The sequence below is a fragment of the Rhipicephalus microplus genome, chromosome X, assembly GCF_043290135.1.
Source record: "Rhipicephalus microplus isolate Deutch F79 chromosome X, USDA_Rmic, whole genome shotgun sequence".
In the NCBI taxonomy this organism is placed as follows: Eukaryota; Metazoa; Arthropoda; class Arachnida; order Ixodida; family Ixodidae; genus Rhipicephalus; species Rhipicephalus microplus.
This window is the reverse complement of record NC_134710.1, coordinates 360,458,737-360,478,925: the sequence shown is the minus strand read 5'-3', so window position 1 is coordinate 360,478,925 and position 20,189 is coordinate 360,458,737. Positions and strand designations below refer to the sequence as shown.

The window sequence follows — 20,189 nt, the reverse complement described above, 5'->3', positions numbered from 1 at the left end:
TTCCGGAGCCCTTCACTACGGCGTCTCTCATAATCATATAGTGGTTTTGGGACGTTAAACCCCACATATCACTCACACATTGCCACAGAGCAGCGCAGACGTGTCGCAATAAGTGTGACATCTGCAGAATAATAATGTTTCGCTGATACAGCTATATCTTATCTGTAAGCGCAATGTCAAATAGCCCGTTCTCAAACTTTCATTCAATTTAAACACCGATATAATCTCATTCTGTTTTTATTGCGAGAATTTCCCTCCTTGTTTCCTCTGTTGCCATGAGCACAAACATCTTCATAGCAGATCGCCCACGGTGTGTTGCACCAGTTTATTGAAGAACGATAAACCTTGCGCAATATCACCAAGCTAGCGTCGAAGCTTCAGGGCTATAAAATCGCGATGCCCTAACATCAATCGTCGCAACGAAGATTGACAAATTGCAACCATAGTTATTGAGTACTCCAAGCGGTCTTCTCAAGACACCGCCTATGAATTGCAAAAATTCGGGCGCTATATATGCCGGTACAGTGCAGCTAACATTCCAATTGCTTCACGTAGGTACAAACAAAAATACAAGCAGCAATGGCTTCGCCATGGGAGTACTGACTGAAGTCGCAACAGACCTCTCTGGTGGCCACTATTGGACCTGCCTTGTCGCGATGGCCTGTCTTTCACTGGCGGCCTCACGAACTACGTTTTGTGACGCTGATGTTCACAAATACGTTCGACTTTCGAAACAAACTTCCAATGGTCCACGGGCAAAATTGATCGCCGGAGCAGACAAAAAATTGGAAACAGATGACAACACGTGATAGCTGAACGTAGTTTTGTCCTACTCACCTCTCTGCAACGGAGTTTTTTTATTCTTGCAACCATGCATTGTCCATATGCCCCAAGGTCCGTATGCTATCTGGATATATTCCACTGTGTATGCAACGTTGGCGCGACTGTCGCCAAGCGTTCGAATTTCAGCACTTCTCAAGCGTCGCCGTATTCGTTGCTGAGTGAATTCAGTTACCATAAACGGCAAATGGTGGCGACAAAATGCTTGGTAAAAAAAAAGAAACTGAGACATTTTATTTTTCCACTGAACAACAAGGTGTTTGGAAGCACTTGTTGTATTTCTTATTTTACGTTCCGCGAATACACACAATTTTTTTTTTCAAAGCATTACTCGAGAAATTAACGCTGGAGGGTTATACAGGTGAAGGAAAGGCAGAGAAGACAGCATGATTTGAAGCTGTTTGGCCACCCTATCTGCAATAAATGGTATTAAAAGGGGGGAAAATGACGCCTTCTTCCGCTAGAGGGAATCGTGTGTTGATACGAAGCAGTGGGCGTTAACACTTACAGTGGTGGTGGTGTTGACGCTGGCGCTCACCACGGCGTTGCACAGGAGAGAGAACTGCAAAGGAGCGAAGGGTGCAGCTATAGACCAATGTTTTTTATACCGCAACATGCCAATCGCTGCTAATGGGCAATGAGAGACAAAAGGCTTCGATTGCACAAAAAGACCAGTATTTCGTTTTTAGGTAACGTACACGGCACGAATTTTCATTCCTCAACAACGCACTGGAGAAATATCCCAACGGCATTAACTTGAAGGTCAAGACCCAGTGCCTATATATACGAGTGACCGGCAAACGGTTGTTCAGCGTGAGCAGTCAGAGTTTTTAGTGGCAAAAAATGAGTGTCCGCAAACTCGCCGCAATAGCAAGAGGTGGCGCTGCCTGACGCTTCCACGTTCAATGCACGTAAATACCCCATAAAGTAAAGGGGGGTATAGCCGTCTTGTAGCTAGGTTGCTAGAGCATGAATAGGCTTCCCTCTCACAAAATCAGCAGCAAGGACACTTGTTCAAGCCGACGACAGATTCTCACATTGACAAAAAAAAATATGCATTTGCAGGCAAGTCCAGCGTGAGCCGTGCAAGTTAAAACTAGGAGTAGATAAAAATTTTGGGATTCAATTCTGGCCACATCTTTTTTTTTTACTTATGTCTTGTGACATTCCTTACTAGGTTACCAAGCAGCAAAAACAATGATTGATCGATTTGTGTGGCTTAACGTCCCAAAACCTCGATATGATTATGAGAGACGCCGTAGTGGAGGGTTCCGCAAATTTCGACCACGTAGGCGTTCATTTAAGTTCACGCAAATTCAAGTACACACGCCTCAAGCGTTTTCACCTCCGCTGAAAATACGGCCGCTGCGACCGCAGCTTTCGTGTCAGCAGTCGAGTACCACAACCACAAGACCACCGTGGCGGATTTTTCTCATCATGTGTGTGTTCGGTAATTTAGGCGTATTTGCAAACCATTCCGAACATTACAACACAATATTCGTAATTTGTAATTTAGTAAACGTGTTCTTTTATATTCACATAACTCGTCGTTCCTGTTTCTGTTTTAAACATTCCATAACACGTGTTTTATAAGTAATAAAACAATTTCGGAAAAAGATGAAAATCATCACCTCTGCCTGTTTTTTTTTCATTACCTCATACTCAACCTGACATTTTTTTTAGCAGACTGATGTGTAATAGGACAACCTATATACTCGAAGAGAATAAGTGGATAATGTTGTAGCAGATAAAATAAATATACATACTTTAGCAAACATTTCGTATACTCATGTGCGCTTTAGCCAAAAAGTATTGGTCTCATTTATAAGAACATTTATATTCCTTCACATAAGAGACCATCTGGTCCATAAAAAGAAAATTAAAAAAAATGTATACAGAGCTAGGTAAGCCGCGAAGTAACGATCACAATTCACAAACTGCGTTTTTTCTCTCTTCGGTACGTAATGCAAAAGACATTATCGATCCCCTAGTACGCGTGCAGACTGACGCCTTTAGCATAAGATATAAGGACGGTTCTGAAAAAAAGTGTGAAAGGAGCAAGGAAAAGAAACAAGATAAGCTCGTTTGGGGAACGCATGAGTGAGATTTAATATACGCCCCTACTCAATGCCGCCAATACAAACACGAACAGAAGAAGTATCCAGGCTTCTGAGATTTTCAATAAAATTGGAGCGGGAATGTTATGAAGCAGGTAGCAGATGCCCTTATATGGTGTATGTCAGAGGGCGATGAGTGCCCATGAGAGCATAGCTTCAAAGCGGCGTTCGCTAATTTTCCATCATCTTCAGTTTACGCTAATGTGCCTACACCCTGACGACGTCACATTGCAGACACTACGGTAATCGCACTGCGGACAGGACTTGTAGGACGGGGCATTATGCCGAGATGCACAAGATATTAAACAAAGCCTGCACTGATTGGTGGTTCAATGACAGCGTGCTACAGTGTATCGGTCGCAAAAAGAGCGCCTTTGTGAGAAAGGCTTAAAGATAAAGAAAATGTAAAGAAACTAAGCGGAAGAACACATATACTGTAAAAAAGAGCAAACAAATAATAAAACGAATAACTAGAACATACTGGTACACCCAACACAGTGTGTGTGCTGCGAAAGAGAATAGAAAAAGGTAAAAAAAATAGCTTGACCACAAAGCAAGCGCTTGAAGGAAAAGCATACAGAAGCGTGCAGTTATCGGCTGTACACGCCAGGAAACTGCGAAAAGCAGTTGTGGTCAGAGCTGCAGTTAGGGATGCTTCCAGAAAATATCTGAATTCATTAAGCAGACACTACTTGAACACCAGCCTGCTTAGCCACAACGTTATGCAGGCGTTTTGGGGGGCTTGCAGAGGCGTTTTGGGGGGCTGACCTGCACTTGCGTGCTGACGGACATACGCACTGCCGTCATCACGTTGAAACAAGCAGCGCTTACGTTCTCATTCAACTTTCCTTTCACATTTTCCCTCCTGTTTTTTTCTTTTCCTCTTTCCTTCTTTCTTTCGTTTCTTTCTTTCTTTCTTTCTCAAATTAGGTCGCTAGTCAAAGAGAAACTTAAATACAATCAGCAGACGGCTTCCAGGCAATTCATTATTTAGCGCCATGTGTGCAGAGCTAATAATAATACTATTAATATCAAGGGTTTTACTTGCCAAGTATACAATATTATTATGACAGAAACCGTAAAAGAAGGGCTCTAGAAATTGCGACCATCTTGTGTTTTTTAAAGTGTGTAGGAATATAGCAAATAGACAAGTTGATGCTACGAGACAACAACACGCAAAAAAAACAAAAATTCACCCATTTCCCGTGATCACTCGTTTCGGCGGGAGAGAGAGAGAGAAAGAGAAACAATAAGGATGAAAGAAAGGCAGGGAGGTTAAGCATGGCTGAGCCTAGTAGGCTACTTTGCACTGGGATGAGGGTAAGGGAAAGAAAGGTTAGAGAGAGAGAGAGAGAGAAGGAGAGAAATGTCATCCATGTCATCGACAAAACGGCAGTTATGTGCTTAACATCACAGACGGCGAGTTGCATGTGTCTTAATCAAATGAGTACATTCGTTGCATTAACTTGTATGCGTGGTTGCATGCACCCAAAATCTTGCCGATGGTGAAGCCATGATGGTGCCGCTTGCGTTCTCAAGCAGCAGACTTCTGAAGGCTTGCGATAACTGGATTCATTGTGTCAAGCAGTTGCGACACGCTTTGAGCTGTCGGTGTCTGAATCTTGCTCGGCAGCACGCGCATAGCGCTGACCAGGGTGCTTACCATGCCGATAAGTTGTCCTTCATCCGTCAAGTTATGAAGTACCGATGAAGTGTTCCTCACTGTCGAAGTCTGATTCCTTTCATAAGGCGCATGTATTTTTGGTAGTTCGGGCCAAGCGTCACCTGCATTGCTGGTAGAGGCATCATTTTTCTTTAAAACGGCTGAGTTATGGCTGGGTAATAAGGATGAAGCGTCAGCTCCACTGCTCGGCGAAGTGTCTTTGTTCTTGGAACCGACAGCGCTTGGCCAGAGTGGGAGAGGTGGAGGTGGTTTTGGACATGCTTCGAGAGGCCACGAGGTTTTGGTGGCTTTGGTGTAGCACCGGCGACGGGACCGGCGTCGCGTAATGGATGCAGCTGCTTCTCGGTAGGAAATGTCATCTTTGGCCCTTTTCTGCAGTATTGTTAGCTCCTTTTGAATAAAAGAACAGTCCTTTGAAGAGACATCATGTGGCCCATTACAGTTTGAGCACTTCAGAGTTGTGACCTGGCACGTGTCCTTGTTGTGGTACCCAGTGCATCGGGAACAGACAGTAGAGTTCGTGCACACACCACTTACGTGACCTAACTTCATGCACTTTCAGCACTGAAGTGGTTTCGGAAAGAAAGGGGCGAACTGCGTTTCGGAAGTGGCCCATTTTTACGTGTGATGGAAGTCATTCGCCCTTGAATGTAATTCTTACGCATCGTGATTTCCCGATACGACATAACGGCATCTTGCGAAGCCGGCCTAACCAACACTGGTAGGTCCGAGTTGGTAATGGCTTCGGCAACATCACATATCACCCCAGTGCTCACTTCATTGCCCAGCGGTATATGAGAGCGGACTTTCTTCCCATTAAGTTCCGTTACTTCACGCAATCTGTCAAGCACAGTCACATGATTGACGTCAATCGCTAGGATGTTCTTGCAGCTATTCACTCTTACTTCTATTACTTCATTCGGCTCCAGTGCCTCAAGCTGTACAGACACGACGTGCTGGTTAAGGCGTCTCATGTTGTCACTAGCGAGAACTGGCATGAAAAGGATGGTTAATACCTCGCTATTCTGCGAAGATCACATAGTGGGCTCACTCGAATTGGTTAACGTGCTCAGAAATAGTCTCCCTTGTGGTTTCTGATGAGCTCGAAGTTGTCGTCCCGTGATTCATCACTGCTGACATTGTAGGGTTCAGTGTCATCACTGTCAGTGCCACTCTTGGAGCTGTAGCGTTTCCTGGAAGCAACCCTCGTGGTTATTTCGGTGTCCGGTAGTCTTCCGTAAGGCTCTACCTCCATCGCACACCTGCAGGAGACCGCGCTTGACAGGCGAAATGAAAATTATTCACATAAAACCATGGAACTCAGACATTAGGCATTTCGCCACACCGGTACTTCGTTCTTGGCTGGAGATATGTATCTGCTTGCTGCGTAAGAAGCTTTAAACTGTGAAGACTTGCTCTAGGCTGTGCGCCTAACTTCTGTAACACTGTCGTAAATATAAAGTGATATGCATTCAAGTGACCTAATTAAGAAATACCATGTATCACATTGGTCGAGAAAAAAATTGTACGCCAGTGTTTTCGGGTTATGCTGGGCAGGGCAAAAGTATCAAGCCTGCTTCATATTATTTTTATTTGCATTCGCGTATCTTAAAATCTCATTACGGAATATTTTATCATATGAGAAGTTTAATCTTTCAGCTTTATTTGAGTAAAGCGTGGTGGATGTTCAAGGGGAATAACTTATTCGCTTCAAAGTGGCCTCTCCGACTGACTCAATAATGCCTAATTAATATTTCAGGTCATCATTTTTTCAAATTACTTACAATCACCCTTAAAGGAAAGAAAAAGACTTGAAGGCTGATTTGTGGTCATTAGGCGAAAATCTCGTTTTTTATCTACCGATATTATTTACACTCGCCTTGAGCGAAATAAGGCTCGAAAAATATAAATAAAAATAAGTTTGATTGCCGGAACTAATATTTGAACAAGATTTACAGAAAAGGACATAAAGATCAACCAAGAGCAGGAAACTCGCGATTGCATAAGGCGATTTAGAGGTCTTCGTTGCAGCGCAGAGAAAATATCTCGCTTTTCGCAGTGGAAACGCATAAACTGCTCCGCTAATAGGGAGTTTAAAAATACCGTATGCAAAGCTTGAAAGTATTGCGGGCGTAGCATTAGCGCTCGACACTCAAAGTGGCCCGCAATGGGGTAGTGTAGGACGCATGCGCAACGCAATCGCAAAACTGGGCTTTGAGCCGTTCTGAAACTCTCTCATAGCATGTCTGAAACTCCAAATAGCATAGAAAAACGAAAAAAAAACAGCTTTTCAACATGAAAGTGTCTCAAACCAGGAGTACGAACACTCCGATGGTGTACTTCCGTCACAGATATACGTCTGTAAAATGAAGATTACAAAGAAAAATATTTATTGATATGGATTAACTGGAAGTTGAAACCACACAGATAAGCACGTCGACTCACTCAGATAACTGCGCCACAATGTCATCTACATAAAATAAAACAAGAAAAAAAGAGAGGTAAAATGAGAAACAGAACGGCTGGTTTCTTTCTTTCTTTTTCTTTTATGTAGGTGACATTCCCGCGCAGTTATCTTAGTTTATTCGCGTGCTTATCTGTGTGCCTGAGAAATAAGGCTTAAACACGGGTTGGTGTTTGAAGATAAACATGTTGCTTCTAGTAGCGCTTCGTCCTGTCACTCTATTCATTCCCGTTCTCTTATTTTGCCTCGCGTTACAAAAAATCCTTTCATATGCATCACCAACAAGCCCATATTGCAACTCTCGTCTTGGTTCGGATCTATAAGTGATGAATACTCTAACCACCGCACCATAAGATTACAGCCGTTCTGTTTCCAATTTTACCTCCCCTGTATGCGAAGTAGCAATGTCATTTTCCTTTACTGCTTCCCATTTTGTAATCATTATCATTGCTACTTTCGCCGCTTTCTTTTTGGCACACACATTCATTTTCCTAAACACACGGCTGAGAAAATGTACAATACCACCATAATCCAGGTGCGCACACAATCGCTCAATATGCCATTTTCTTTTCCTTTCGCGAGTTTGTGATTTGTCTGAACTTGTCATGCCCATCTCTTCAGCAGTTTTTTATCAGCCTAGTAATCAAAGGCTCAGCTGCTGAGGAAAGATAGGATATGCAAACTTCATATAAACTAAATACACTGGAAGCATTTGTTTTTCGTGTCATTGTTAGAAATAGGCGACCATGAGCCCGTCCTAATTCTTAATTATTTTCCCCGGCAACTGGGCCACTAAGTGGACTGGGAACCAGATGAATGTCCTGAATTTTACAACTACAGTTTTGATGGCAACAACGTTAAGTAGGGGTTCGATTAGTACGCTCCGGGCATGTACTGATGGGTTTCTTCGTTGAGAAGGGCGAGCGCTCTCGCGCGTTCGTTTTATAGTGTATGTATGTACGTATGTATGTACGTATGTATGTATGTATGTATGTATGTATGTATGTATGTATGTATGTATGTATGTATGTATGTATGTATGTATGTATGTATGTATGTGTGCGTGTATGTATGTATGTATGTATGTATGTATGTATGTATGTATGTATGTATGTATGTATGTATTGTAAGCACATTTATCGTGTTTGATCGTTCTCACTTATACGCGATGATTATCATCTCTGCTCTTCTTTTTTGTTGGTGTTCTGAGCCGAGGCCGGCAATACGGGATAAACGGTTCTGCTGGCCTTATCTCGTCAAGTCATCCTGCATCATTTAGAGTTGGCGTTGATCAAGATCCCGACGTCCTACTACGTTCGCGTCCTACCTGGAGCTACGATCATACCTTATATGACTCGAAGGACCATGATGTAACGGCACACACATTCCGGTCGAAACATGCCCGCGCATACTACGCCAGGACACGCAAAGGGCCACGCGCACGGGCGACGTTGAGCGAGACGTTAGCCAAACTGCTTCGTCAGAGTCAACGATTCTCTTTAAAACATACCTTTCTCGATTACCCAGTATGTCATTGATTCCTGACAACGAATGTTCAGTGTTCTTGTGCTCAGTGTTATTCAATTGTCTTGTGTTGCCATCTTGTGCTGCATGTGCTGTCGGTAAAAGGGCCTGGAGAAAAAGAAAGGTCTGCTTTTGATCTTTATATTGCGAAAAAAGTTTTTCCAGAAGTCACATGAAAGTCGACCAAGCGCTACAAAAGGTAAGTAAGATGATGAGAAAGAAGGAGGAAAATAGTGTGTGGAAGGAAAAGAGGGGATTCAAGACATTTCGGGAAAACTCAATCAATATGACGCAGCCCGTTTTTCGAAAAGAATCAGAGTGCTCCAACGGAGGTCACGTTCCCCAATATATAAACTGACGGGCTCCACGCGGCGTGATTTACGTCGCGTTCGCCGCCATTGATGGCTTCGCATCCGAGCTTTTGAAATCGTTAAGGCCAACTGCGCACTTAAGATCTCTCCTCTTCTACGGTCTCCATTTTCATGGTGTACCGCAGGAGCAGCCGTGATCCGGGAATTCTTCATGTAAACCATCAACTGCAGACTCTCTTTTGAGGTAAGCGAAGTTCGCTTTGCCAAGTGATTATCGCGTGAGGCAGTCTTACACCTGCTGGTGAACGTGCGGCAAGAAATGAAAAACAGTTTTTAGGTGATGTCTTTCATTCTCATTTCAATGAATACATCATTTTATCGCTAAGCAGTGACATGGACTATTAAAATATTGTAATACTACTAGATTGTATTAGCTTCTAAAAACAAGTGTTTGGTAATTCTGGCTCCTTATAACAGAAAATGTTAGACAACTTTATCACCGTTTCGGCTGATGGCTTGAGCAATAGGGCACAAGAGCATGACGTGAAAAGCATGAGTTGTCCAGTAATATATACGTCCATTCTGCTCAATACCACAACGTTTTGCTTTGGCCTCCTCCGCAGGCATCTCTACAAGCAGAGAGACGCGCGGTTGCACCGTTTATAGCATTCAGGTGTACTCCCCTTTGTACGCATATATTTGTGCACTTACACGTCTGTCCGCATATTTAGGTGAAGAATACTTTCGGAAGTCGGCCTGTCACACGCTGTCCTCAATTAGGTTTAGATGCACGTTAAAGAACCTCACTGGTCTGAAATTAACTGATGTCTTTTCTCTTTCATCCTGTAGCGTTCCTCATATTCTCAGCGTCACTACATTGCACGTAGAATTGCGATATTTACTTTGTGAGCAATGCATGAACGCATGAGTGCACGCGCACTGGCGTTAAACTGAGTTTTGAGCTCAAGTATCAGCGGCAAACGCAAGACAACAGCCGGTGATTGAGAGGTGTGTGAAGCGACACTGGGGAGTTTTCCCATGCCGCTAACGACTCCGACGAGTGTCAGAGAAGCGTCCCTTTCGAGTCAGACGAGCAGGTATGCGGTTCCGGTCATCATTTGTCACCCAAGGTTTAGCGGCTCTCGCTCGAATGTCGACACCTTGAGCATTCTCAGTGGAGCAATACACGTTGTACGCAAGAAGAAACACAAGACCCTTTACTCGAGGTGTCGCTTAGTTGGCTGAACACGTCGCTTCATACCTGTGAAGTTGTCCCCTCTCACTTATCTATAAGCACGGTGATACGGTGCTGCAATCATTGACACGACCGCTTCAGCTATTTCATTAATGAAGTTCTAGCAAGAGCAGTGTAAATAAACTGTCCCCCCCCCCACGCCCCCTATCCCAACCCCACTTTTCCAGTAAACTTGCGTGCTTGGGCATCCCGAATTGAGTAGAAAAATACAACGCAGACATGAAACGAGTCAACTTCAGACGTTTTTCTTGCGCAAACCACAATATGATTATAGAGCACGCGTTAGTGAAGGGCTACGGACTAATATCGACCACTATTGGTTTTTTTTTTTTAAGAAGAGTTTGAGTTTCGCCTTTTTCTTTGCACCTTTCGCCCACGCCTCACACCAGCCGTCATGGCCAGGTAATGACTGAGTGAAACGTGTTGATGGTATAGTTGGTCGATTACTTAAGAATAAGAAACACTGCCTTCAGGTCAAAGCGCGAAAGAAACCACCGAGAGACGCGAACAGAGGACAGGCGCAATTAGCGTCGGTAATTTGTAATTAACTTGTACTCGCTTATTTTGCAGCGCTACTTGAACTCGCTTATTTTGCAGCGCTACTATTTTTCTGTCATCTCAAGCTGGCAATCCAAACCGCGCCACCGAACTCAGCATGGCGATAACTTAGGCGCTAATCTACCTCGGGTGGTGACAACGAGTTTCCTCGTTTGCAGTGTGGTGAAAGGAAACCAATTTCTCGGTTTCCTTATATATACCGCGCTTTTCTTTGCATCGGTCGATAAGTCTTGGATAATTGTAAAACGCTGCAAGGCTGTGACGCGACTTCCGGCTTCCCAAAGACGGTATACGAGCGGAAGCAAGACGCTTGCACTTGGGATCGAGTGATTCCCGCGGCTCCATGCCACCGCGTGACCCAATTAGGGCGGCAATAAGGTCGGTCGACGAGGCCTCCCGCTCCCTCTTCCTCTATTCTCCGGAGCAAAGGGGTACCCAGCTAATACGAGTTCTACAGGGGGGCGTGCCACGTCGCAAGTTATAACACTGACCGACTTGTCCGAGAAAATTGCTTGCGTAGGCGTCCAAATTACGGGCGGAAGGTCGGATAGCGAGCCACGGCGGTCCAGACGTTTGCGTAGGCCAGTCCGCGAAGGAGGTTACCGAGAGCACGCTTTAACAGCGTACACAGTGCTTCATTAGTCGCATTTGCACCCTCCTCAAGGCTCTGAACGATTTACATGAGAGATCGGTCATGGCGACCACCTCGGCGTTTCGCGAGAAGTTAGATAGAAGATTGCACGCCCGAAAATAAGGCGAAGGTATTTAACAAAGTCTTAGAAAGAGGGGGGGGGGGAGGGGAGCGCCCGTATATGACTCCAGTCACCTGGTCCTTTAAAACTGTAACTAAATAGCTCGCAGAAGCCACGACAATGCTCGCAATGCGATCATTTTTTTCTCTGTTTATTTTGTCTTTTTCTAGGTGAAGAAAGTAAGCTTTGAGATTTGGAAGGTATCAGTCTTTGTCTGCCGCGATAGAACAGTGGTTGCGGTTGTCGGCTGCTCACCGGAAGTACGAGGCTCCGATCCTGGCCGTGGCAGTCGCATCTCGATAAAAGCGATGTAGTAGAGGCCCGTGTACTGCGCATTGTCAGTGCATGTTAAAGAACACAAGATGGTCCAACGTTCCGGAGCTCTCCACTACAGAATTTTCATAAGCACATCGTAATTGTCGGAGGTGAAACCAGAGATATTGTCATTGCTATCAGGCATGCATCTTTCTTCTCGATGTAAATATAGTTAGTTCCCTTTGTATTTATGTCTACTGAATAAGCGGAAAGCTGACCTTCATCCACTTCGCGTTCATTTAGGATCAGGCTGCGTTCATGAGATCAGGAATAATTGTGTCGTGCAGGTTAGCACAATGCACTGTACTAAGCGAGAACCAGTAAGGCTAGCTTATTGAAATTCGAAATGCATCTCTGATGTGCTTACATGGAAGAATGTTCTTGAGCTCTTTCCTGTTGTTTGGCTCCTGCGGCTCGCTGTTAATGCATGTAGTTCAAAGCCACTATGAGCTCACGTTGTGCCCTGTGTGTATACGTCGCAACACCGTATACGTAGGCCATACCTATATTTACAGAGATGCATTCGTTAAAGAACTCAGTGAACAAAACATCGGGAGCACGCCTTTCGCGATGCAAGTGAAACCTGCTAGTTACCGATGGTACCCTCCCTTCCTCCATCACTTGATAGCTCAATATTATAATGAAAGATGTTTTATTTTTTTTTTTTACGTAACGGCCAATAACGCTTTCTTAGACAGGCTGACTCGCTGTGCTGAGCTGAGTGCTGCACGGGACCGCCATCGTAGGCCTGCACAGGATGTAAGGCACATTTATCACCCAGCGTGCTTAGCTGAGAACGTTGCACAAACAAGCAGGTAAAAGTGAGTGATAGATTAGCTTCGTGAACCCTGCAGTAGACGAAGCAAAAGAAAAATACAGATAAAAACACTGTGCACACCTCTGATTCCACGTTTATTTTTATGCATGCCGCCGGCGCACTGAGTCACCGGTGCAGCACCTTCAACGCTGCTTCATCGTCTGAGAATGCACCATCCTGCAAACTGTTTAGGCTGGTGAAAGCCTTAAACTCAACAGGTCATTTTACGAGCGGCCATTTTAGTTTCCTGCCTTTACGAAGCGGCTACTTGCAGCATGTCATCGCGGGTGGAGATTGCAGTTGAGCACCCGCTGAGGGCTCTTTTTTTTATTCTTTTGTATTTTGCAACGCCCACCATAGCTGCAATAGGGCTGAATGTTTGTTTTGCGACGGTGTCGGGTCTCACGTTAAAAGGTTGGTCGTGAGTGAAGCACGCCCCTTGTTCTACGTGAATCCAGGCATGGTGAACATCGTGTTTTGTTTACATTATTGCATCGAGATATTTTCGTCGGTACGGTCCTCCTTACTGGCTTCATGTATTTATTATTAGAGTGCATGAAAGCACAAAAATAAATTAGAGGTGACAGTAAACTTTTCGAACAAAAATTGTCGTAGCACGGAAAGCACTTATGAGTGAGGCAACATTACATAATGCGTATAGTTATAGACATGTATTGTTTTATTACATTGTCGTCAATGCGGGCAGGCCGAACCAGCAAACAGTAACGAATACGGCTTCTTTTATTCAAATTACCAACTTCTTTCATTCAATACATTGTGTAATTCGTAACTGTTTTATAGCCATTCTATAGCTCGTATACTTCGTAACTTACCGCAAATTCTATATATATTTTAAGAAGCTTTTTCTCTTTATGCTCGCATCAAAACTTATTTAAACATTGCGTCTAAAACAGTGGTACACTTTCTATAAGGTAGGCAACATCACGGAGCGACCATTCGTGAAACCCTGCACTGCTTGTGTCATGTGCAATGTGCATTTCTTCCTCCACCTCGCTCTCTCTCTTTTACTCCATCATTATCCTCTCCCCTCAGTAGTGTAGCAAACTGTAAGTAGTCTAGTTAACATCTATACCCTCTTTGTATTCATTTTCTCTCTATCAGAAGAATGATCATGTTTAAAAAATGACATCTCAGCGTATTGCATCGCTGTATTAACATGCGCGACATTGAAACAAGAGTCAACCACGGTCCAAAGAATGCAGCCGATTTGTAAATCAGATATGCGGAGGTGCATGCTCTGAGTGATTGTTCGCGCATGGCATAAGCCAGCCAATCACAAGGCGACCGGAATCGCTGCTCTGTAGGAAACTTACAGAGTAACTTACACTCACCAATGAGACGATGGCGCAGGGTTAGTGACGGGTGATAGCATAGTTTCCTCCTGAAAGCACTTTCTGCTTAGCGCACACTGGCTGCAAAGTCAGCCTTTTATTTTCCCGCATTACAACGTTATGAGGCATGGGACCTGAGTCATGCATAAAGCAATGCGTGTTCCGCAGCCATGGTTAACGGCTGCAGATGAGAACAGCGCGTCTTAGTCTTGAATAAGTAAACTGCGCAAACAAGACATCCCCATCTAGTGTTGTCACCCCACGGAAACAAAGATGACCATATACATCCGAAGCTCATAACGCGGGCTCTTCGTGTTAAGAGGGGCACAAAAAAAAAATATGAAAGCTGACTCTATAGCTTTCTTCACGTTGTCCGAAACTTTGATGGCATAGCTTTAAATGCGAGTGAAGGGTACAGAGCTTGCCATATATAGAAACTGCCGTTGTCTTGAAATGGTACAAAACTTACTGATACGACAAATAGAGGGGGGCTAATATTTTTTGCATGCATATATAACAATGCAGATAAGAGTGTGCTAGTTTCATAATGCAGCTGCATTTGAGAGTCGCACAGCATATCCCTCCTATATGTGCTAGAGTGGCATGAAAATTGAGGACTTCATAGAAGCCCCACGCAAGAAAGCTTAACGTGCCGGCGTAAGTTTATATGCATAAGAGCGTTTGAATAACACAACGGCGGCGTCATTGCTGACGGGTATGATAGGCATTCTATGCGGAGAACCACTCTGATGCGGCTTCGTTAGAGACGCCGTGGATTCTGTTCTAAATCTCACGCTTCTGAGAAAGTTGAGGTGCCATTTCTTCTTTTCCTTTGCTCGCCGTTTTGTGCGTTTATATAAACTCACGCCTCGAAGGGTTATTTCAGCACAATGCAGTGAGTGTTAAAGCAGGTAAAGACGTGCACCTGCCAGTATGGATGACAGTATGCAATATTTAAGCTTAAAAATTCAAACTGGCGATGTAGGCAAGGATCATCACAGGCGGTATGCGTTTGCCCTATTAAATCTTAGTGCCGTGTAGTATAATATTGCACTTAGCTCGACAAACTTAATGCAGTCAATGAGCGCGATGAGGTGATGCTTTCTTGTCTCGCTATTGCTATTTTCCCGATGCTCTGAACACGGGTGTCAGCTTTTAGCGTCTGTTTCTTATAGCCTCAAGCTTCTCAGGTGGCGTATTCCTAAAATATAAAAATTGCTAAAGGTAAACTATAACTTAACTAAGCCATATATTCTGAAAATAATCTTTATATGAATTGAAAGTGATGTGTGCATAGAAGGCTCTGTTTAGGAAATTGACAGTGTCACCGCTGCATCAAGCGGCATCCACCGAAGGCACTGGGCGTCAGCGCATTGCCAGCCATCTTGTATACATATGCTGGGCTTTCCACTCCAAGAGCATCACTTTACAGTATACTGTACAACAGCGGCAAGAATCGTAATTACGCAGCTCGCTCTTCGCGGGTGTCACTGGATGCGTCCCTTTGCGACACCGGCAATGTCAATCACCCTCATTGCACCACAGGCACCAATGTTCCCGCAAGAGGCAACCATCGTAATTAGGCAACGAAAGGGCTTTCCGCTCCTCAATCAGCTTGAAGGTTCCGTTTTTGTTTCCGGTTCTTCGTCTGTCATACACTCTACAAGAAAGCCTTTTCGGCCATGGATGTCCGCTACCTGCTAGACACTGTACACGCTATGTTCTTCCGTTCGGGGCAATCCGCACGATGACACCAGTTTGGGATACGTAGGAATGGCGCGCACACTCCATCGTATACACCGGAGCAGTCTTACTGGCCGTGCATGCAGTAGTCGGTTGAGCGGTGGCCTTGTTGCGAATTGTGTCCAATTGCAAGCTTGCAACAACGGGTACGGGAGCAATCAAGAGTGACTCTTTCCCCGGCCTTCCTGTTTGCTCTTGGTGGTGTGGGATGTCCGCTGACCAGTATGAACGGAGAAAGAAACTTGTACCGGTCAAACAAGGTAGTTGCATAACGGAACGACGCGCGGAAAACTCACACACGGCTCGTCTGGTCAAGGTGCAACTAATCGAAGCACACGAACTGGTCATCCTGTGCTCTTTACGTTGCCTTGAGTGACTCGAATATTATCGTTACCATAATTATTATTACATATGCGTTGAAAGAGGCGCTGGTATTTGAAAGTTTCATGGATATACAGGTGCAACTCAAACGATCGAAATGTTTTACGAAAACAACTATCGTAAAGGAGGTAGACTTAACGGAATTTTTAGCATTATAATCTTTTCTTTTCTGGTTTTTGCCTTCACTGAGCCTAGTTTAACGATCCCAATAGGCAAAATTTAGAACCCCGCTAAGTTGCAGCGGTTCTCGCAAGCAGTGCCATTGTTAAATTGTGCCAGCAAAGCAAGAGTTCGGATGGAGCTTCTACATCTTCTCGTACTCTTGAGTATACTGTCAAAAAGTTGGCCAGCCAGTTCTTGTAGATTCAACTGCATCTGTCATTGCTCAAATGAATGCTGGAGATGTTTCTTTTTGTTTTAGAAAGGAAAAGAGAAATATTGTGGGTGATAAACAGGGATCGAAATACGGCTGGGGTGGTTGACTAACTTCTACTGTAGAAGAAAAAGGGCCACATAGAGCGAATAAAGCGAAATAACAGATTATTTCATACCACAACGCACACAGTGACTAGCTCAACGCTCCGATGATCGGTGTATGGTGATGTATGAGCCATCTAAATGGATGGTGCACTGTATGATTCGCTTTGCGCAGTATACATACATATGAAGCCATAAACTGAGACATAGACCCTTTTCTAAAATGTCGGTCGTCGAGCTGTTTCAAATCAACGCGCAAGGACAATCTTGTGAGTTAGTTGCTTGCCTGTCATTTAAAGCATTGGCCTGATGGCAAGGAATATATATGAAAATTACCAAGACAACTACATACAACCACCACACTTTCGGAAAACCTCTACATACGCTAGGCATGTCCGGTATAAATAAAAGCCTCAAAGAAATTTTAAGCACGCGCTCGATGTTCGGGAGCTATTTCTTGGCGGCTCAGGTGCAGCGTCTAAGAATACATACACGTTAAAGCAGCTACCTTGTTATAAAGCACGGTTTCAGAGTAGTTCTTGATGCTAAACGCGCAATAGCCATGTGAAACAAAATATAACTCAACAAAATTATTACATCGTATGTCAAACGTTTCAGCTGAAGTACGCGGGAGTATAAGCAATTAAGTCAATTGTATAACCAAAAAAAAAAGAAAAGGCTACGTAATAGCGATGTCAAGAAGAATATGTTACTAATACCCTTGATCTCTATTCCCACGATGACCAGTTAGAGTAATGTTACCGGAAAACTGCACATTTTCAAGTCTCTCGTCTCACTGACTTGCCCGATTCAAAGTTTGAGAGCGAACTTTGTGTGCATTTATTTAACACGTCAATCAAGGCTGCCTGAATCTGTCAGGCTTAAAATGAGATTCACGACTGAAGCCCTGACGTCGATGTTTGCTTTCATCCAACAATGCCGGAAATGGGTCAGTAAATTCTGCTTGAGTGGCCACGATGTCTCCTGTTTGGTCAGCTTAAAATAGAAATTCCTTTGGTAAGGTAATATGCGTATAGTGCGGAGCGCTTTGCGAAACATTATATTAGCAGTGAAGCCAAAGTTTTAGTCTAAAGGTAGACCAGCGAAATCACAAACTTGAAACTTCAGGTTTCAGCATATTCACTGAAACGTTACCTACCAATTTTTTTTCAGACGGAACATGCACAAACAAACGCAGATACGTACATGTTTATTTTTCTTTCTTGCGAATAAAACCAATATACTCAGCAAGAGAAATGACTTTGTGTACTGCAGGAACATTGAGCATCTATCTATCTATCTATCTATCTATCTATCTATCTATCTATCTATCTATCTATCTATCTATCTATCTATCTATCTATCTATCTATCTATCTATCTATCTATCTATCTATCTATCTATCTATCTATCTCTCTATCTATCTATCTATCTATCTATCTATCTGAGAACATACACATCGAAGCATAAATGATGGATGCTACTATAAGCTGCTAGTGTTCACAAGTGATTTATATGTGGGGTTTAACGCCCCAAAATTAGCATATGATTATGAGAGACGCCGTAGTGGAGGGCTCCGGAAATTTCGACCACCTGGGGGACGTTAAAGTGCGCCCAAAGCAGAGCACACGGGCCTACAGCATTTTCGCCTCGATCAGAAATGCGGCCGCCGCAGCCAGGATTCGATCCAGCGACCTGCGGGTCAGCAGCCGAGCACCTTAGCCACTAGAACACCGCGGCGGGGCGGCAGTAGCATTTTGAATTGCACGGTGCATCACATTGCCACGTGAGCTCGGAGCTTTATTCCACATCGCATTGGTCCCAAGGGTTGTTTCGCCTTCCCATTCTTGTAAGCATGCCAAATGTTGTAAGCATGCCTCATCATATATTTTTATCTCTTGACCAAGCTGTTGAAAGGAATAGCCTTAAAATCGAATGTTATACAGTGTTAGTATTGCTGAATTTAGCACGAATACGCGCAAAAGAGCGAAAAAACCTTGTTTCTTGGTTAGGCTAGAGCAGAGGTCATGCGATTCGTCCGTTCTTTAATTGTATATAGCGTTTGTGGTGTCTGTTTTGCTTTTGTCAGTCTCATCAGTTACTTGATATTGATCACTATCAAGGTCCCACTCTAGGCCCTCGTTCAGTAGTATACATGCGTTTTCGAAGTAATAATTAGGTTTCATTGAAACGTCAATATATATATATATATATATATATATATATATATATATATATATATATATATATATATATATATATATATATATATATATATATATATATATATATATATATATATATATTCTTTCATTTAATTTGCAAAAAATTGTAGAGTAGTGTACAGCCTGGAAAGTATGCTTTGTGTTGTCATGTGTCAACTTCATAAAAAAGAAAGATGAATTCAAAGAGCCGTTTTAGTCGCTGAGATTTTTCTCATTTCTTTTTTTTATTGGAGGTTATAGGGACACTGTATAAAGATCACACCATATAAGGGAAGCAGCATGGTTACAGGATGAAAAAGAAGCACACAAAATACATGACATGCCAAGACGATGAACACACGCGCCGACATATCGATGGTGTTCAAGGTTCTCGTAACCGCGCGAATGACTGCGTCTAATATCGATGTAATAGGCAACGCCGTATATAAGGAGTGTCCGGTATACGGCACAGCAATTGATTTTGTCATCTGCTTTCTTCTAGCTCTCTCAGTCTGTCCACTTGCCTAGTTTCATGGGCTACAGACTAGCAGAATAGAGGGTTTTAGAGCAGTGGAACACAAAGCTTTGCGTTTGCGGCACGCATGCGTTGTACGCCAACCTCTTGTGGGCTATCGTTGTGTGACTCGCTATAGTGTTAAGCCCACAAGGCCCGCAAGCTTGAAGTAGGGTATTATAAAACTCTCTATTAACCAAAGACTGGTAGAAACAAGAAGAAAGCGTCTCTCAGTAATAACATTACACTGCTGATCTGCATCTAACCACAGTAGTGGCATAATGATGCAGATATACATTTTCTGAATCCGGCCAAAATTCGGCTTTATTCACCTTATGGAGACGGCTGCACAAGAATGCAGGACGAGCACATTTTTCACCGTTTTCAGTAAGAAAGCAGCGTACGTAAAGTTGCAGATCAAGGAGTTGTGAAATCGCTTAGAATTCTCTAGGAATGACTATACTTAAGAGCTTGAATGACACGCTCTCTAATCGCACAAATCCTTATATAATCTAGCTAGCAAAGTAGTGCAAAAAAGCACCCTATTGTTAGCTGTTCAAGTACACTGCTTGATAAAATACAGTGGTTAAAAAAAGACAGGGCGCCTCTTTTTATGTGCCCTTATTATGCTGTTGAAACCACAAAGTTAGTCGTTTCCAGTGTCTCACAACGACCCAAGTTCCGACACAATGGCTCTTGGCACTGCGGATGTGGAAGCCTTCGCGGCGCTGTGAATTCAAAGCCGCGGTCTGGCCGCCCGGGCGATTAGCGCGTGCAGTTGTGGCCTGCATCCGCCGCTCTCACTTATAGCGTTCGCACGCCGGGGTCCGAGGAAGGCGACTGCTTGGTTCCGCGGAAGAGAGCGCAGCAAGGGCGTGGGG

General features: G+C 43.8%; 1 long non-coding RNA gene across 1 annotated transcript in view; it reads right to left on the bottom strand.

The window, feature by feature from the left end:
- Positions 1-20,189, bottom strand: part of LOC142777292 (uncharacterized) — a 147,716-nt gene that overhangs the window by 20,937 nt on the left and 106,590 nt on the right. The window contains exon 2 of the long non-coding RNA XR_012888013.1: positions 1,349-1,402. This is a non-coding gene — a long non-coding RNA (uncharacterized LOC142777292). The remainder of the gene's footprint in view (positions 1-1,348; positions 1,403-20,189) is intronic.